We start from the raw sequence: 21,386 nt of genomic DNA on the forward strand, positions 1-21,386 counted from the left end.
TCCCCACACCCAACTAACAATAAAAGGATGTCTCCCGTAGCACCACCGAGTGGGAGAGAGATAGGACACAGACGTAAGGATCTGTGGACCATGGGGTGGCAGAAAGGTATTCCTCGAGATCTTATGAACAGGTTGCTGACTGAAAAACTGGAGAAGCTGGTGTTAGGATGGCCTGAATGTCCACCAGTTAAGAATGAGAGCCGAAGTATTAGTGCCCCCTTACCAAAGCCAATCGCGTCCCCTAGGCCAATGGGAAACTAAGCCCTTCACTCCCTTGTAGTAAGCAGGGGAGCAAAGGGTGGGTATATATTAGATGGCTCACTGAAAATCACCAAGGTGATCTATTGATTACTTGCTTTGTGGAACCTAAATTAGTACCAATAACGATACTGGGGCTCAAATTGCAGCTCTTAAAATGGAAGATGAGGCACAAAGCAGCATAACTTTGTCTAAGCAGCTTTTGCTGTTTGTTGCAGATGATTTTGGTAATGTTCAAGCGCAAACATTGGCTACTGTCGGTTTGTGATTACCTGGGGAGGATACAGCCACTCTGGTAACGATGGTTGTGGAGCCATTCCCACTTAAACTTTTAGGACTCGATGTTATGAAAGGTAAGGTGTGGATTGATGATAAGGGGAGGAACTGGACATTTGGCACACCATCTATAGATATATGGCTGTTACATGCTGCACCTTTGTTCCCTCCCTCATGACTGACAAATATCAAACCCTATCCGCTACCCTTAGGGGCATGGGAAGGGATAACCCCAGTATTGGATGACTCAAACTGAAAAGGAATAAGGCCTAAAAACCTAAAGATCTACCTGAGAAGAGTCTCAGCTCTGTAAAGGTCCCATTCTGCCTTGCAAAATTGCTCAACTTAGTTACTGAGGAACCATAGCATGTAGTGCTGAATTACCCTGTTCTTGCTCACTGTACCCAAGTCTAAGCCATTGTTAGAAATTTCTGTACCAGGTACTAGAAATCATAAATTAGGTAAAGTCAGACATATCAGTAGAAGAAAATGATAACAAGCCAAGATTTTTTTATACAAGATTCTGGCAGAGCCACTTATGAAAGAAAGTTGAAAAGTTCAACCTTGAGGAAGACTACCTGAGCGGGGCCGAAGGCTGGAACGATCCTCCTAAAACTGATGCCAAGAGAAGATTCCGCTTAAACTCCACCCAGGCTCTGCCTAGACTCCGCCTATCATTAATATGCAATGAGATGTTTTAATTACATGAATAATGTATGTAGAGATGTTGCAATCATGTATGTCCGATGTATAAATTAGCCTGTTTTGTGTCTGTGCTTCGGAGCGAGTTTCTGTGGTGCGAACCACTTCCTCCCCTGCACAGATAATAAATACCTCGCTGCTAAAAGTACAAAAAGTCTCTTAGCAGTTTTCTTCATTCCAAAGTTTTTTGGCTTCAAAGGGAATTGTAGTTGTGGGAAAATTACCTTGAGGGGGGGAATTAGAGAAAAATTGGGTCCTAATAGAAGCATAGTATTACAGAAAGCTTTTTAGGGTAAAATACAGCTATCACCTTCAGGATGGTTGGCATGCACAAAATCTACATCACCACAGTTCCCTAAGCAACACATCCTGACAGCTCAGCACATGCTGATGGGAGTGATGGAGGATGGAGCAGAGTGGAGACACCACAGCCAGGCTCTGTCATGCTCCCTGCAGGAATGGGAACTCGAATGGCACCACACAGCTGATAAGCTGCACACCAATTGTCATGCCAAGAATCCATGAGATGTCTGTGGCTGAGCCAACCATTGTGGTGAAATTACTTTCCTCAGATGAAATAATCTCACTGTAATACGCACACCTCCCTCCCAAAGTTATCTGCCTCCAAGGTACTACTACACCTCACTGGGCACATGATACCAGTTAGTAACAACAATAAGTATGACTAGAGTCACTCAAGCTCCACCTAAATGTGATGGAAACGGACTAGCCCTGGACTGAAATAAGTCCAAAGTGGGGGAATTGTTATTTAAACTCCCGGATTACCCAACTCTGATTCAGTGTTCACAAAGTTAGGTCAAGATGACTCACTCTCTAAAGTTGTTATGAATGAAGGGATTTCTAATCAAGGTAGTCAGCCTTGGGGAGGATGAGAAACAAAGAACAGAGAGTGAAAACACCGTTATCTAAGCTACACAGAAAGAAGCCTTCAAGTGAGGAAAGTTCTAGCTATGAGAGGAAACAGGATGATAAGGTGTTGCAATCCACTGACATCAACAGAAAAATCATTGAAAATAAGACAAAGATAATAGTGGTAGATCACAACCTCTGGCTCAAATAGCCCCCTCTGAAAGAGAGCAAAACCCTGCTTGAGGAGCATGTGTAGTTAGTAGAGAACATCAGTAGTGCTATCTGAGGATGCGTACTAATTTACATTAGAAGCAAGAAACTTGTAACCAATCCTGTGTATGGTGAATGAATATGCAATGTACTATGAAGCATAAAAAATGGACAGATGAGGGGAGAAGTTAGGGAAGACTCCATCGTAACTTCTGGGATCCGTCAATGGGCTGAACCTATCTTCTCCCCCATAGGGACGCCTATTGGGCAAGAACTTTGACTTATGCATGCTAAATACCTAACTCATTCTAGCTGTCATTAGTAATTAAGGTTTTGGTTGTATATAGTTTGGATTCAGCTGGGATAGAGTTAATTTTCTTAGTAGTGTGTGCAGTGCTGTGTTTTGGCTCTGATGTGAGAACAATGTTGATAGCACACTTGCAGGAGCGGGCTGGAAACTAGGACCATGCGTGGCAATCAGTTAGCTGAGGGGAATGTGCTCGAAATTGTAGGTCACGAACCCTGGGAGGACAAGGAGTGTGAATAGACACAACAATTAACATGATGAGGCATGTTTGCAGAGCACAGGGGGGTGGGAGACGGATGGCGCCAAGGAAAGGTAACACCTTGTTGTTAATTGCTGGTAGTTAACCACCAATCAGGGATTGCCTAGTATGCAAGGCTTAGCTTCAAGAACCAATCTGTTTAAAACGCGCAGCTTCTGAAAGTGTATAAAACCTCGTGCTTCTGTACAATAAATTGACATTTGCTTGCATCAAGCTGCGTCCCGTCTCTTCATTCGCCGCAAATTGGTGACCCCGACGTGATGCGTTTAAGGATCTAACGTGAAGGGCTCTCGAATCGCCTATCTGAGCGACATGCAGCGAATCCCACAGAACTTTGAGTGATCTGATGAAAGGAAGCAGGAGCCGGCCAGAAATCCCTCCGGAGTTGAGAGGTGAGCTGTGGGAAATCCGTAACGGGGAATCAGGCTTCGTCCCCAGAAAGAGACGTATATGGACTCATGAAGGGTCTTCTAGTCAGATCAGGGAGTCCGTGCCTCAGTCTCCTCAAATGGTGACCCCTATGGTGGTGTTCCGAAGCCTTGGAAGAATAAGGATGGAAAAAAGACAGCTCGTGGAAGAGGGCTGCGTTCCGGAGGAGACGGCTTGGCTGAACGATCGTCTTGCTGTCTGGACCAGGCGGACAACCTAAACCCCGAGGATAACACCTGTATTCATCGAGACAGGTGAGCAGCCAAGAAACTTTAGAGACTTTGAAAGAATGAAAGTGTGTACATACAGCAGCCAATTGTATGATGCTGCCGCGGAGGGGAGCTCCGTGTCGGGAATGCATTTAGCACCTTGGTGGCAAATTCTGACTCCTCTTTGCCAAGTGTGGACTAATTCTACTAACGGTGCTAAACCAGAGGAAGCTGTAAATTCCACCGACAGCGCGACTCTTCTCAAGACACCGTCAGTGATGGCGATTCTGTCCACACCTCCTCTGCCCCCAAAGCTTCTGTCACTGATTGCAGCGACCCTCACAACACAGGACCAAGCACGGGAACAGGACAACTCGGACAATGATTCCATTGACACTGTTATAAATTGAGACCACAATGGATCATAATCCAATTAAAATTTTATTAATTATAGCAAGTAGAATATGAGCAAAGACAGCGCTGGACGGCAGGGGAGTCTGCGCTCCGCCAACTGCCGCCCTGAGCAGTTTAAACAGTCCTTTTTTATACTTTTTACTTTCGTGTTTATGAAGTAGTGGAGGTGTTAACCCCTTACTCATATATCTTTATATGGGGTCGTCTGTCTTGTTTCTGTCTGGCGGTTATCTTCTCTTTTACAAGCAGCATAGTTTCTTACAATCCCCCCCTTTTTTTTTTTTTATCCTATTATTGTTTATTAGACACTACTTTCATTCTCGGCACTGCAAATAAACCTTTTTCCACAATCCCAACATTTATCATAACACTCACAAGGTAATACATCACAATTACAATAGGCATAGTTGGGTAATACATATAATAATAACATACAAAACCAAAACTTAAAAATAACACTTTTTCTTAACACGTTCTCTTCTTTTTTTTTTTTTTTTTTTTTTTTTTTTTTATGCGTCACTATCATGCCTAGACTATAGGGATTTCGCATGCGCGGTCTTTCCAGTTTTTTCCAGCACATTCTGTGGGGCTTTAAAATCGCGCATGCGCATGTTCAAAAGTATACACGGACCATTCGCGTGATAAACAATGGCTACTGCGTGCCCAGATGAAGTCCCAAACCTATTTCCCGAGCTTACCACTCCGGTAAGTCTGTTAATGGTAACATTCATGGCACTATGGCCAAATGACAGGTCCCAGTTTTCAATGTAAGGTTTTCTTACCACCAGACTACCACGTCACCTGCCAGAGAAGAAAGGTCTAGAGTGGACATTTCGCCCTCTGAACATTCTGTAAGGTGAGTGTTCTCAAAACGTTTAACCTATATGGTTCATTAGAAAGAAGATCAAAATTTAATATATATATATTTTTTTTTTTTTTTCCTGTTGCTGTTTAGGCAGAGGGTGCGTTTTTCTGTTGTCTCACGTCAGGAACTTATGGCGGAGGTGAAAAAGTATAAAAGGCGTTTCCATATCCTCGTCTTTGCGTTCCTGGCGCTTGTTTTTATTGCTATTCTATTTTTTTTTTTACTCAGCTTACATTATTATCTGAATTGTTAAGAGTTAATTGTTTCCAAATTCTTGTTGGCTATTAAAATGTTATTTTGTGTGTACATTTTGTCATTACTACTCGCATTTGTTTAACGCCATCGGGTGAAACCATAATAGCAAATTGCATGTTAGTTATAACGTGTTGAATTAATCTTATAAACATGGAACAGCACATGGCAAAAACAATAAGGTGGCTAATCCACATAACAAATAAAATAGGATTCGTTTTACCCAGGGGCTCCCGAGAAGCCAGGAAAACAAGTCAATATTCGTCTTTCCAAGTTCAGACGGGAACATGGGCTAACTTCCCTATCTCTGATGTGATTTGTTTAGCTACCTCACCATTGTCATCAATTTTCAAACAACAATTGGAAACATTTACTTTACCACAAACACCTCTTTCTTTGGCTAGCAGGTAGTCCAGAACCATCCTGTGTTGATAAATTGCATTTCACGTCAAAAGCTTTAGTTGTTTGATTAATAATAATTTCCAAGACAGCCTGTAGACAAATGATATGATTCAGATTGTAGATAGGTTCTCGAGCGCCGTTAATAAGTTCATTAGGATTCCAAGTTGCAGGTCTATAATACTGTATGATACGTTGGGGTGTCCATTCATTTAATAAATATTGGTACCCCCTCAATTCTTGGGAGTCTGGAAAAATCAACTTGCCACTGTTGCCCTGGCTAATTTTCAAACACATTTCACATTGCTGAGTCACCTGTTTTATTACAGTATACAAGTTCTGCCCTATCAACTTCTGATTTAGACTTTTATATAAATTATCAGCTCCCCAATGCATCTTATTATGTTCTATTACGGCTGTGGTCCATATTAAATTGGATGGTACCACTATACGACCATCCCTCAAATAAGTCCACTTATTTATTTTATCATTCATGTCCTGAATGACCTTTAAGTTTTCTTTAGAATAATTTGGCTCCTGATCTGTACTTACAGTTTGGATTTTATCGTCTGGTACTAAGGATAATTCCTCTTTTTCTACCTCCTCTACTACTTGTATGGCTTCATGGTCGGCCAGGCGGTTTCCAGTTTCCAAATCAGTGCCTTAATGGGCCATCTTATGTTCTTCCTTCCTGGAAGACCCTCTTATGACAGAGGGGGCCATTCCTCACATCAAGGTCTGGCATGGCATATGTCCCCACCGCTCAACGCCTACTGGGTTGCAGCCAGCAGCAGAGCTCAAGATCCTTCTTGGTGGCAAACACAGAGGCCAACCCAGTCTTGCCCTTGATTGTGGTAGGAGGCACTTGACCAACCTTATTCCTTGTACTTTGTTGTCAATGCAGAGTTTCATCTGCACATCCCATAACAAGTCACAGTCATGGTAAAACACAGATTTACATTAGTAGAACTACTACAGAGTGTATTTTATTTTAGTTTTTATGCAATATTCCCCACAGCCTTGCTGACCAAGGGATATTGTTTTACCTGAACTAGGCAGGCCTCCCGTTTATCATTTCTACTGTAACAGGGAAAGCATTTTTCCCTTTACCTGGAATTTACTTTCAGATATACCTGGTTAAAGATTTCTTTTACTTCAGGGAGGTCCTCTCTTCCACTTTTCTGTTGAATTAAAGATAAGCTCAACATTTTAGTTAATTGATCATTTTTAACTTTTGGTTTCATTTCCCCTTCTTTAAACGTCTAGATGTTCTAATAAATTTCTTCCTAACAAAAATTTTGGTGAATTTGGCATTCTTATTTGTTTTCTTAGTTTGTACTTTAAAGGTTTCAGGTTATTTTCCTGGCAGCCAGCAGCTCCCACAACTGTAACAAATTCTTTTCACTGAAGTTTAACACCAAATAAGTTGGTTTTATATTCACCAACTTTTCTACATCACGATTACCTTAGTAAAAATCATATCCAGTCCTATTCACAACTAACTTTCAAACATCTAAATTTCCCCATCAGAGATTCACCTTTACTCTCCTCAGACCCACTGCCTGCCCTTGAGGGGCCGTTACCGGTCCTGTTGTGCTGCAAATGCTGCAGCAATCGGGGTGACATTGTCAGGTCCTTCTGCAAAATCGTCAGCAACAGCAACCCCCTCCTCCCCACCATCAGGAGGATTCGGGGCAGGAGATGCTGTTCCTGCTCTGCAGGTTACACAAGCCTGCCTCTGCAGCAGCACTTCTATTTTAACTCTTTCTTACCCTGAATGCAAATCTGCTACTTGTTGCTTGTTGCTTTAAGTCTGTGTTATTACATATCAGCCTTCGCAGGCAAATAGCAAACACCCTGCCATGCATTCAGCGTGACTCAGCCGCACCTTCGAGGGGATACGGGGCTTTGTACAAACTCACCCCAATACTTTAACACTTTCACAGTTTTTTTTTTTTTTTTTTTTTTTTTTGACTCTCCACCCCCCTGGCTTCAGATCTTACATACATTCGCACAAGTTTTTTATCTTACAACGTGTTTCATTCTGGTTGCTCCATAGAAGGAACCACAACCTCCCCTCTGATCCTTTTCCATTGCTAATATTAAGGGATCTTGTGGAGCTAGGTTAATACCACACTCTTTTGCCACTCTGGGTGATTCCTCAGAGTGAAAAACATACCAGCATACATTACTTCATCCCATTTTTCCTCTCGCCTTAAAAATAACATTAATTTTAGCAAAACATTATAATTCAGTGTGCCGTTTAAGGGCCATTTTCTCTGTCCCCTAACTTAGACAGGGGCCACCACTGATTGCAGTACTTAGCCAAAGTTCTCTTATTCACGCTTCCCCCAGCTGCCCCCCCCCCATTTTCTTCCAGTGACCTTTCTTACTATTATCTCAATCGCTATCCCAGCCACAGAGACTCTAATTTCACTTACAGCTCTCTCTCTTATCCCAAGGCGTCCAAACCTTACAGTCAGGGCATTCAATTTCTTGTCGCTACCATACATATAATAATTCTTTACACCATATACACTTTAAAACATACAGAGGTTCACATTCACCCCTCGGATGTTCAAGACAATAACCACATACCAACATTTGTAATATACTGAATACAGAAATGTTCTCACATTTCCAGCATAAATGAGTATAACAACTATTAATAACCTTGTAGTTATTAATTAAAAGGCCACTTTTCTCCACATTCCAACTTATAAAGCGGCCACCATTTTACAATATTTTATCAATGTTTTCCTATTCACATTTCCACCAGCGGATCCTCCAATATCCCTCCAGTGACTCAAAACACATCCTAACGGGCTTTTTTTTAAAATCCCACCACTCTGTTTTCCTCCCATTTTTCCAGCTTACACTCACAGAACACACTTATCACTTACAGAATTTCTACTTACAAAATGCAACACACAGGTATCTTTCTACAGCAACACCAAGAGCTCACTATTATTATCAAAAATATAGCCAAAATCACAGTAACAATTATCAAAGTCAAATTCCACATTCCATAAATCCGGTAACCAAAATAAGCAACACTGCAGCAAATAAGCTTGAAACAATGAATATTCCATTAACGCCTATACATATTCATTACCTGAACCCGCCTACCCTCTCTTCGTATGCTAATTAGCTTATCAGTCTTTCAGCTTGTGCAGATTCTTCCAAAAATTGTGGGCTGGGGTCTTTAGAATGTGGGCAGTGGTCTATGGGAGGAAGGCTGTAGGTCTTCCTCATGGTGTACTTTTCACCTTTTGCTCATTTGCAGTGTTCTTATCAGTCTAAGGTAATTTATGCCCTTGCTGGCCATCTGCTTTTCTTGCTTAATTATTTCTTTTACCCTTATCTGTCCTCTCCTGCTGAAGTGTTCCGCTAAAGTTTTTCCCATGATTTTGCCACAAACTGAGTTTTGAGGAGCGCTTGCCCTAAAGGGTTGTCTGGATTTACCCCAGAGTACAGCTGAAGGGCTTTCCTCAGTCGTTCCAGCCACTCAGTGGGGCTCTCATCTTTTTTTGCATTTCATTACATGCTTTATTGATATTCTGGCCACGGGGTACTGCTTCTCTAATCCCCTGAATTACTATAGTTCTCAGGTCCTGCATATGAGTTCTATGCACCGGATCCTGGTTATCCCAATTAGGTCTTTGGAGTGGCCATTTAATATCTGCTTGGGGTCCCTGGGTTTCCTCGGTAGTAAATAATTGACAAAGGATAGATTGCATCTTATCCCAAGTATAAAGGTTTGGTCCCAGAAATTGATCTAATCTTTCTGCCACTCCGAGTGGGTCCTCAATTAAGTTTCCCATCTCGGTCCTTTTAAAATCTCGTAGGTCAGCCGAATTTAGAGGCACAGAAATATATCCGATCACAGGTTGAGGTCCCCCCATGGGCATTTCTCTTAGGGGGTATATTTGAGCTGCCCCTTTTTGACTTCTAGTTACGCGTTTAGGAAGAGGGGGAGACCCTTGTTCCGACTCTGGTGGGGGAGTGGGCGCTCTGGGGACCTCTGCAGGAGCAGGAGGAGAAATGTAAGGAGGGGGGGTTAGAAGGGTTTCATCTAACTCTCCCTTCTTTTTCTTTTGTTTAGTTTTTTATTTCATTCAGCGGGTAAAGTCTAGCTCCCGGTTTTTTTAGCCACACCTCCGCATATTGACTCTCCTCCGGGTTAAGGGTTTTTTTTTATTATTAACCCAGAGGTTTAATTGCTGTCTTACCCAATCTTCTTCTGACCCATAGACTGGCCAAAAGACATTTTTAGAAATCTTCTTCCCTCCCCATATCTTAGTACAATATTCTATCACTTTCTGCTTATCTTTCCCTAGGGTTCCAGGGAAATATCTCCAATTGTCCAAGATATATGCCAGAGGGGTATTCTTAGGTACAGTGGGTACCCTTCCCATGGGAGTCGAAGGCTTGCTGCCCTTCGCCCCCATCTTCTGGAATATCCACAAACATACACTCACTCGCTCCCCTTGTTCCTGGCCCAGTCCCTCGCGGGAGATGGGAAACGCAGTACTTAAGAGTCCACACTCGCTTGGTTCAGTATATCGAACCTCTCACTCGTTATATTCCAGGAAACCCAATCCCGCCCGAACGGCAAACCTTGCGAACAAATTCACAATATACTTACGCGTCCTGCGTCTTCGTCCGGACTCCCGTGCACAGAATTTTTATGGGATTTTACCGGTTTCTCCTTTGCTCATTATTCTAGAATTTAGGTTCGTCGGTAAGGTTGGAGTAAACTGTTGGTCGCGGGGCCGCGAAATGTCGCGGGGCGCCTCCCCGGAGGACCAAAGCCCACTGTTCCTTATCCGAGTCACGGCACCAGAAATTGTTATAAATTGAGACCACAATTGATCATAATCCAATTAAAATTTTATTAATTATAGCAAGTAGAATATGAGCAAAGACAGCGCTGGACGGCAGGGGAGTCTGCGCTCCGCCAACTGCCGCCCTGAGCAGTTTAAACAGTCCTTTTTTATACTTTTTACTTTCGTGTTTATGAAGTAGCGGAGGTGTTAACCCCTTACTCATATATCTTTATATGGGGTCGTCTGTCTTGTTTCTGTCTGGCGGTTATCTTCTCTTTTACAAGCAGCATCCTGGATGTAGTGGAGGTGTTAACCCCTTACTCATATATCTTTATATGGGGTCGTCTGTCTTGTTTCTGTCTGGCGGTTATCTTCTCTTTTACAAGCAGCATCCTGGACATCTGGCGGTTATCTTATTTTTCACAAGAGGCATCCTGGATATCTGGCGCCTAGTCTTTACATTATGCTTAACATAAATCTTAATAAACAATATCCTAGTCCATAGTTTCTTACAACACTGATAAACCTTTTGATCCAGGTCCTATAGATCTGGAAAAGGAGCTAGACCTTTCCCCCTCCCCCTCGTCTCTCCTGATGCATTGATTGTATTTTTGGGGAGGGTGAAAGGGAGTCTGAGGGATTGGTGACAGGAATGCAAGTGGGAAACACTTAAGTGATGGGATTTGGGAGTCGCTATGGCATGTTCAGTATTTTGTCAGACAAATCAACCTGCAGAGTGGCAGCCTGTGCAATACGAGGCTGTTAAAGGGTTAAGCAAAGCAGTGCGGGAAGGGAGGATTCATAATACATTTGCTATGTCCCTTCTTGAAGTGATGGCAGAGCCTTATACACTCACACTGCATGATTGGAAGTCATTGCTTTGTATGGTACTAACTGATACAGTATATGATGTGGTTATCTGATTTTTGTGAGCTATGTATAGTGGCCTTGATTGAAAACCTTAATCGGGGAATTGCTGTTAACTATGAGCAGTTGGCTGGAGAAAATTAATTGTGCCGATTCTGTGACTCAGGCAAGGTATCCCAGGGACAACTGTTTGCAAATGAAGGAATGGCTATTAAAGCAGTCAGGATGCGGGAGTCTTGCCCACAGTCTTGCAGGGTCCTAGAGAGTCACTAACTGTAATACTAACTTTATTGATTGGCTTCAGAATATTTTGCAACAAGCTGAACATCAGGAAGCTCAAGGGTTGCTTTTAAAACAACTAGCTGTGATAATGCCAATGAAAATTGTAAACGGGCAACTTTCACAATCGCAACCCCAACATGTGTCAAATGATTGTAATGCAGAACTCACAGCAGACTGTAATTCTCAGGCTGAGTTCTGGAATGCAGCATAACAGATTTTTGCTTCTCTAATCTCTTCTGTAAGAATAGTACACGCTCTTAACTTGCTTAGTAAATTAGGCTACTAGCTTGCTAAACAAAGTAATACTACAAATAATATTTTTTTTTCTGGCTTATTAACAGATGTTGATTCTGTCCATCATATGTTGCTACAGAACCGAGTTGCTATTGATTTATATTATTAGCACAGGGACACAAGTGTGAAGACTTTGATAGGATGTGTTACGTGAATCTGAGTGACCACTGTGAATTAATTTACAAAAGTATACAAAACTCAAAAGCCTTAAAACAAAGATCTGCAACAGAGCCAGGGGCGGGATGCCTTTGGTCTCTTCTCACGGCTGGGAAACTTTGGGCCATGACTCAAAAGTATTACAGGATTTATTATAATTATCTTTAACCACCTTATTGATGTTTGCCTTAGGTCTCCCATGCTTTTTTTTCTGTATTCAGTGTTTAGTTGATTGTAACATAAAGCAGGTCATGATCACCCAGCTACACACACCCTTTGCCTCCTCGCAATTAAGCAAAAAAGGGGAGGATAGAGAATGTCTGAAGAGATATACAGGAGAGGAAACTGGAGAATATTTGACCTAACAAGAGATGAGAGAACAGCTAGGTATTGTAAAGGAGAATAGGAAAGATGAAGATGGTTATCTAGTGTTTAATAGGTGTCTGCATGCTTGTAGAGATATATAGCATTGTAACTGCATGAATGATTCCTGCCCTGAGCCTGGTGGAGCATACAGCTGCGGTTTGTGTCCGGGCTCAGAGATGTAAATAGGGGCTTCTCTGTTATGGTAAAAGTGTTTCTCTTTGCATAAAAAAAGAGAGGGAATGAAGGGAATGACCCCAGAGGTATGTTCAGAGAAGGCATGCTATGTTTTGAACGTTTTGACTGAACCAGTTCTTGTTTGGTGTGCCCTTCCACCTATGTATAATGTTAATCCAAAAGAAGATGATATTGTTTACACTTTGAATGTCGATAATTGTCTTTCTGTAGATGCTAATGTAGTAGGAGGCTATGATGGGAACGTGTCGCAGCGGTTCTTCTGTTATCCAGAGTAACAGCGGGGAAAGCATTAAAGAGTTAAATCACCTTGTTTGGTAGGCAGTTAAGAATGTGAGTCAAAATTGCCACTGCTTTTTGTTGTTGGTTCAAGGACATGGCTGTGAGGATTTTGATGGTATGCGCTGCGTGGATTTTAGGCGCCCCATTGCAGCAACATGTTATCAAAATCTGAGAAAATTTCAGTCTTTTTTGGCATTCATTCAATCAATTGGCAGTATTTTTGTTTGCTATTACCTTGGTTGCTGTCATGCTTGCAAGGGCCCTGCAGAACATGGCAAACCTGGTACTAGCTGTTCAAAAACAAAAAGGGGAAATTGTAAAATTGTACGGAACAAAGACAGTGGGTTATTTTGACATTGATAATACGTCTTAGTTGGTTTTTTATTTGTTCTATTACTTATACCTTGTTTTTACTCGTTCGGTTTCAAAGGTTCTTTTTGTGCAACAGGAAGGGGGAGATGCAGGAGCGGGCTGGAAACTAGGACCATGCGTGGCAATCAGTTAGCTGAGGGGAATGTGCTCGAGCTTGTAGGTCACGAACCCTGGGAGGACAAGGAGTGTGAATAGACACAACAATTAACATGATGAGGCATGTTTGCAGAGCACAGGGGGGTGGGAGACGGATGGCGCCAAGGAAAGATAACACCTTGTTGTTAATTGCTGGTAGTTAACCACCAATCAGGGATTGCCTAGTATGCAAGGCTTAGCTTCAAGAACCAATCTGTTTAAAACGCGCAGCTTCTGAAAGTGTATAAAACCTCGTGCTTCTGTACAATAAATTGACATTTGCTTGCATCAAGCTGCGTCCCGTCTCTTCATTCGCCGCACACACTGATGTTTTTAGTTGTTGCTGAGTGATGTTTATACTAAATCAAGGACTTTTTGGTTTCTTGGACCCTGCCAGACAGAGGGCTGGGGGGGCACAGGAAATTGGGAGGGGACACAGTCAGGACAGGTGACCTGAACCAGCCAAAGAGGTATTCCATACCATGGGACGTCATGCTGAGTATATAAGCTGGGGGAAGAAGAAGAAGGAAGGGGAGACATTTGGCATTATGGTGTTTTTCTTCCTGAGTAACTGTTAAGCGTGATGGAGCCCTGCTTTCCTGGGGATGGCTGAGCACCTGCCTGCCCGTGGGGAGTGGTGAATGAATTCCTTGCTTTGCTTTGCTTGCGTGCACAGCTTTTGCTTTTCCTATTAAATTGTTCTTATCTCAACCCCTGAGTTTTACATTTCTTTCCGATTCTCTTCCTTATCCCTCTGGGTGAGGAGGAGTGAGCAAGCGGCTGCGTGGTGCTTGGTTGCCGGCCGGGGTTAAACCACAACAGTAGCGTATCATTTCAAGTTTGTTTTTGCAGACAGTTCCTATCACCAGCAATCACGAATCTTAACTTGTCACGATTTTACAGTAAAGAGTGTTATTCCACAAACTGTTAGTGAGTGCTAGCAGTTGCCAGCAGCGGGTATCACATTTAAGCAAAGTGGGCAGACCCACTGAGGGGTCCCCCTGATGCTGTTGGTGTGTTTCCCTGAACAAGGCAGTCGAATTTTCCTCAGATCCAGTAGGACTGTTCAGTGAAGGGTCCCTGTAACAGGATGTTGACAGACTGGTCGGGCACAAGGGTCTTGGCTTTCCTGGGGTGCTAATAGATCAAACAGCTGGGGTTGAGATGATTTCTCCCCTACCCCCCACCCCCCCACCCCACCCCACTTTTCAAATGACAAGCATCTTCATCTAAGTGCTTTATTGAAAGCTTACACTGACCTTGCATTACAGAACACAATCAGCACATGCTTCTCCATTACTATATAGTGCAAATGCGTGAAGCGGGTGTTTATGGAAAGGTTAGCCTATGAAGAATGACCCCTGGACTAAGTAATGCCACACAATATCATCCATATGACTGAACAGATGAAAAGTAAATTGACTGTTAAAGGGTACCTGTACTTCTCTTCCTCTATCTCTCTGAAACTGAGGGCACAGGATAGGAAGTGGAAGTTTACTGCTTGGAAGTTATTCCTGGGTGTATCCCATCATCACTCAAATCAGTAAGGTGATGCAACTGGAAATCCCAGTGTTTAGGGTTTGTTAGCATCTAATTGTTAGATCTAATCACTGTTGAAACATCAAGACACCAACCATCTTTAATTCCTATAGCTTGGAGCTGGGACCTCTCTAGTAAAAATCCTATGAAAGCCCAGCAGGTGTCAGGGATGCCCAGCATTTTGTGAGATCAGATATTCAGATGCAAAGATTCTTGGTAGAAATATGTTTCCTCATTTAGAGCTATGGTACTGTTCACGATGACATCATTTCAGCAGTGACAAATATAGCTGAGTCTGCTCTTTCCTACGCCATATAAATCCCTTGACCTCAATCAGATGACTGCTGATTTACGTAAATGAAGTCAGAATCAAACCCATGGCATTCACAAATGTAGGCCAGAGTAAGCATTACTCACAGACAAGAGGCAACCCTTCAGAGGAAGGAAAAAAGGTCATTTCCATGCAAATATCCTTAATAATAAGGAACAAGAGATAGAAATAAGAGTATGAATGAAAAGCAATCAAGAACTGCTCTGAGATCAGATTTGCTTCTAACTTTATGATGCTGCATCAGCTGCTCTTAAAGTAGCTTAAGCCCCACATTTGACCTATCTGAAACTCGTTACATATAATTTTTCATCAGGGATCTGTGAGCTAACTCAATCCCTAGGCTTGGCTTTGAAGGTAGCTGAAGGTGCTCAGCTATTACCAAGATCTGAAAAGATTTGATTGCTGTGTTTTATGAAAATGGAAACTTTTTTTTCCCCTCCTGAGATCCAGGTTTGCCCTCAAATTGTTACACATTATCTATTTATTTATGCATAAACAGTGGTATTATGGTTTGGAGAATAGAGGCCCTTTGATGGGAAGTAAGCTTGACTAGCCTATGGGAGTTTACTGCTATGCATATAAATGAAGCCATACAAATATGCAGAACAGACAAGTGAAAATATACAGCATCTCTTTAAAATTAAATACTTTGATTGCTCCAATCACAAGAAGTAAAACTACCCTGAAGAATTAACAGCCTCAGTACATGCTAACTACATCCATCATAAATTTGTCTTTAGTTTCTTTTATCATATCACTGTCTCTTGAGATCCCCAGTCCTGTCATTATTTGCCCTTTATGATTTATTCAGCTTGTACTTGCCTGAATCCTTTCTACTTATCATTCATCTTTACAGTTGTACATAAAATTAGATTGATCCTCCTATGGCAGACACACCAGAGAGAAAAGTTGTCATTGAATAACACATAAAGCAAATGAAGGCCCAGCAAAAGCTTTTGTTTAATAACTTCAAAATTGTCCTTTGAGAGCCAAAAGGTGTCAATCAGAAACACAAGACAATGCTACCTTTATAACTTATTTTTGCACACCATTTTTCAATTCCCACCAAATGTCAAACAACTGAGAAGCCTTGTTCCCATTTTGCATATCAAGCTAAGCTTGGTTAGCCACCACAAATGTGATGAATACCCCAGTCTCAGCTGAGATAACAGCATGCATCCAACACACCGGTTCTGTCAGAATGCTTGCTATGTATCCTTTCCCTCCTCTTTGGACTGGGTGGCAGAGAGATAGTTTACTTTGTATTCTAGAGGCTGCTGTATAGGGATACAGAAGCCAATCTTTAGTGAAATTGAACTTTAACAATTACCAAGCAGATAGGACCCAGGTGTTTCATCTCATCTGGTGAACAGAACAGCACTGTCAATTTACAGGTATTTTTAGCAAATGGAAAGTGCGTATAGTTTCACCTCCCTCTCTTGTCCCCTCCTTTCCCCAAAGCAAGATCCAAAAGTTCTTTTGCTGGCTAGTCAGTCAGAAGGAGGAAACGAGGGATAAAAAAAACCAAAAACAACAAACAACAACAAAAAAAACAACCAAAACTTTCAGCCATGACATTGACACCCAAAGATTTGAAAGCACTGGAGAGTTTCTACAGGACTGGTTTTTGCAAGTCTCTTACCTCAAATCTCTTTTTATTCCTTTTCATCTTGATTTTTAACTTCAGAAAACAGACATGTTTCTCCCAAGGGAACAATTAAATATGTTTTCTTTCAAGATCTAAAGGGCATAGTGAGCAGGCTGTGTATTCAGCAGGCTACGTATTCAGCAGGCTACTTTAATCAGTGGAACCCATCCAGCTTGGCGCTGCTGACCAAACTGCAACTTACACTGGTAAAGAAAACTTGTGAAATGGGAAGTTGTGGGAATATAATACCATTTTAGCATAACATAGTGTGGAGGGTGATATGTGATTTAATGTTTTTTCTAACAAGCTTTTGGAAAAAGCTTTGAAACACTAAAAAAACCACAATAAGACTGTAAAATTACAGCAAGGTCTGCTTCAACAGTGAAATCTATGCTATATGTTCAGGACTTCTTATGTCCATGTAACACGTCTCATTTAAACCTTAGTACAAGGACTCAAGAGGGGCTAGATTTTGCAAGACACCCTCACACACACACACACACCCCCCCATGCACAGGTGTCTTTCCTCACATATACTCATATATTTGAGCTGGATAAGACCAATAACATTGAAAAACTTTTAATTTATTTTTTTTTTAAACTAAGCACAACTTTAGTTTCAATAGAGAGGAGGTTTTTGTTTGTTTAAAACTGGGTTTAATATGGGGTTTATGAGCTCATCTGTCTTATATTAAAGATGCATATTTCTGCATATGATGAATAAAGCAGAATGCATTTTTTTCTAGATGGCAGAAGAGACAAAGGATATCAGAAAGATATCAGGAAGAAAACTAATTATGTTATAGACTGAGAAATTTAGCATACCAGTAGTGACATTCTCCCTTTCAAGAATAGATATAGTAAGAAAACCTAGTCTATTTCCCAGCCTGAATAAGCCCCGCAGATTGCTGATGTTAACAGTTTCTCACCTACTTAATTTCACAGTTGTTCTTTGCAAGTCTTACAGGGAGGTTTTAATATTATGCAAAGAGACAGTGCCTCCACCCAAGTATACATGCACTATTCATTCCCATTGCCTGAGGGATCCACAAAGAACTAGAGGCAAAAATGCTGCTGTACTTATTATACATGAGCTCAGTTTATTTTTGCTATAAATAAAAGATCTTGATAGCATAATTACATTTCTCAGCATTATCTTCTGCCATTCGCTTCACAAAGAAAAAAAGAGGAGAAAAAGTTGGCTTCACTATAATTTGTAATCAAAATTACTACACTTAATTTTCTTTCCCTGATTTCATTTCCTGTGGAGCTTTGTGGGGCAAATACATAATATTATACCAAATCTGCAGGCAGATAATGCTCACATCCTCTGCAATGTCATTGTCTAGATCACTTACCTCCCCCATGCTTTCTCTAAGGCCATGGTCTGTGGTTTTGATATTGCATTTTATCATTGAGAGATATATCAGCATCAAGGGTGAATCAACTTTTGCTTTCTCTACTTTCTCTCTCCCGCTTCCCCAAGTTATTCTTCCTTGCCTAATTTACTTTTTTACAATGTTGGAGGGAAAAAAGTGGTTTCCCACTATGAAGGATTAGAACAGATTATGTTGAAGAGTGTTAATTATAGGTGGGGAAAGAGAATAGTGCATCTCTCCAATCTGTTCTTGATTTCCCCCGTGTCTGTCTGTCTGGTAATAAGCCTCCTTTAATCTGGCAGTCCCCTTGGTGAAATCATCACCACGGACAGCAATATTGATTGTTTCTGAGAAACCATCACAGCTGCTCAACCAAATTACCTTTGATATGTGACCTTTAATGTAATTGCTGCAACATCAAAGCATTTCTATAAATTATTAAAGAACTAACATGCTTCATCATCCAGCTACTCTATTATATGTAAAATAAACAATCACAAGTAAATGCTAAAATCTGAATTGCCTGACACTTGCAAAGCGCTCTTTACACACACACACTCTGCTATATTAACCTTCCATTTTATGCAAGACAATTTTGAATTGTCCAAAACAGCCTAATTCATTTATATGAAGAAAATTCAATGAATAATTTTATGTTTTACATTCCATTCTAGTTGCTTTAAAATATCTATCAGGATTCCTTCCCACCCAAAAATAAAGTGCCATAAAGACTTTATTAATCAACACATACTTGCTTGGAAGTCTTTTGATTATTCAACAAGATGACTTTATGTCCCACATATAACATCTTACAAAGCACATCCAGAAAGTAATTACTGTAAAATATGCGCATATAGCCACTCCACTAAAAAAAAAGTGATACATAGCGAAGAGCAAGGCATCTGAATCTGTACACAAACTCCTCATGCCTTACCATTTCAATATATTAGCATTCATGTGCATATTATTAAAAATGACAGTTCTGTGTTTTATAATACAAAGAACACAAACAGCAATATTGCAAGAGCAAGCAAATACACAGTTTATTGGGCTATGGGAAAGAAGTATCTTGATTCAATGGCTCACTGTAGTACTATTTTTTCCTCTACCAAGCTTGTTAATTATTTTTGATACCTCCTCAGTAGTGCTGTTTGTGTCACAGACAGTAGAGGGTCAAAAGAAGGTGTTATATATGTGTCATTTGTGAACTCATGTGAATGAGGACTTAGACCCCCCTAACCTTACGAGGGCTTTTTATTTTATGGTGATGAACTATGCTTGATATTGTTGATGCATGTTATCAAGAACAATCAGGTAAGTCATAAATAATTCTCTGCTACTCACATAGGAGCCATAAAACAGTATCCAGGCATGATAGTTTATCAAGAGACAAAGCTGGTTTCCTTAAACTACAGCGACATCATTGAGAAGATACATTCAGAAACTTGGAAGAAAGCTGTATGCAGAGGGTTTGCTGGTGGAAAGTTAACTTTTATTCTGAGACAAACAGAACTGGAAATGAAAGGGATGGGAGAAGTCAGTGCTCAGAACTCTCAAAAACCTGGTTGCCATTGTAGACAGAGGATTCACCGTTCCCAATTCAATTAGATTCTGACGTGTCACCTCAAAGTGTAAAACAAAACAAAAGTGCCTTCTGAAGTCAGCATGGTCAGTATGGGCTATATGTGACAAAAATTACATAAACCAAGGAAGAAATGTTTTGGCTGTAGTATAGAATCAGTCAGTATAACCTTTGAAGGAAGTCTTGATCCTAATGCAAAATCTGGTTGAATTTTGCCATTGTCCAAGACAACAGTTTTGGTTTTAAGATTTTTGTGATTTGAAACCTCTAAAATGCAGACGGAGATTCAGAACTGTGGACATATAAAGTAGTAATTAAAAATAAAAATCCTAAATCATCACTTGTCCTCCCTCCCTAACTTTGAACTCTCAGTCTCGCTGACCCACTGTCTTCTTGAAGATATTCCCATCATACTTCAGGATGAGATTTTAACCTCATAGAGAAGATGAGCTCCATGTGCAAAAGTGAGTGGTCTGGCTCCTAATAATGGGAGCAAAGAGTCTCAGTGAAAACAATTAGAATTCCAGTTAGTATCTTTTAAATACACAAAATCCTGTTAATCACAGCATATCTCTAGTTTTGATAAATACATATTTGATTTCAAGCATATTTCAGAAAATTTCAGGTAAAATGTTAACTGAAACACCCTTATTCAAAATATTTTCATTTTTTGTACATCCAGTTCTATCATTCAGAGAAGAGAAGAAGTAAGAAGAAAACATTGCTTGTTAGGGGGGAAAGAAAAAAAAGGAAAAATAAAACAGAAAAATCTAAACCCCAACAAGACTCAAGTTACTTTCAATCTGTGGCTAATAACTTTCTAGAAAAAAATAATTCAGAGGGAGTTGTCAGCTGACAGAAATGTATTTTTAGGGAATGAAGTACTTAATATATTTACATAAAGTATGGCCTTTAAAGCAGACAGATGTAGATGAGAAAGTGCATGGGCATCTCCATACCAGCAAGGTGGCACAGAGACAGGTAAATAGACCCCAGGATGATGGAAACAAGCAGAGCAGAATCAACACTTTCCTCAGTAACATAGAGCAACTGATGTGTCTTAGGTTTTGTGGAAAGGTAGGTTATGAATATGCAGGACTCAGTCATTCAACACCAACTAATAAAGGCAGATTTTGGATCAATTTCCTCTCAGTTTAGATGCAACTTGGAACCCTCAGGATCCCACTCTTAATTACTTGATGACTGACTTTTATGTAATTGTGAAACCAGCCCTATTCTAGCCACAGGAGTACTGCACTCGGCTTGTTACAGAAGGGTTAAGGTTTAATCTTAAGAATTTAGAAGTAGTCATGCATCCTAGGTTCGAACAGTTAGTGTTAAGGTACTTTGTTTGTTTGAAACTAATCTTTCTATGCCTGTAAGCAATAAATTCAGGTTCTAACAAAGAGATAGCCTTGGAGGATGAAGGAAAATGGGCCCAAGGCCAGCGATTCCAGGCCAAGAAAGACCAAGATAATCTGTTTTAAGACCATATATGGGAACTACAAAGGAGAACTCCAGCCAACTGAATAGAGGAGTGGGCAGATTTTGCAGACCCTCAAGACCACTGAAGACCCCTGCTCTGGACAACTGGGCATAGGTGAGGGGGAGGGCAAATATTATAATTAGTTGTGTGTAATCTCATTAATATGTATGTCTTTCCCAGTAAATTTGTTGAATAT

The 21,386-nt window shown here is 40.9% G+C and overlaps 1 protein-coding gene across 11 annotated transcripts in view; it reads right to left on the reverse strand.

Annotated features, from left to right (window-relative positions):
• LOC121080478 (CUGBP Elav-like family member 4) overlaps positions 1-21,386 on the reverse strand; it is an 817,088-nt gene that overhangs the window by 692,223 nt on the left and 103,479 nt on the right. The window lies entirely within an intron of this gene.

The sequence above is a fragment of the Falco naumanni genome, chromosome W, assembly GCF_017639655.2.
Source record: "Falco naumanni isolate bFalNau1 chromosome W, bFalNau1.pat, whole genome shotgun sequence".
Lineage (NCBI taxonomy): Eukaryota > Metazoa > Chordata > Aves > Falconiformes > Falconidae > Falco > Falco naumanni.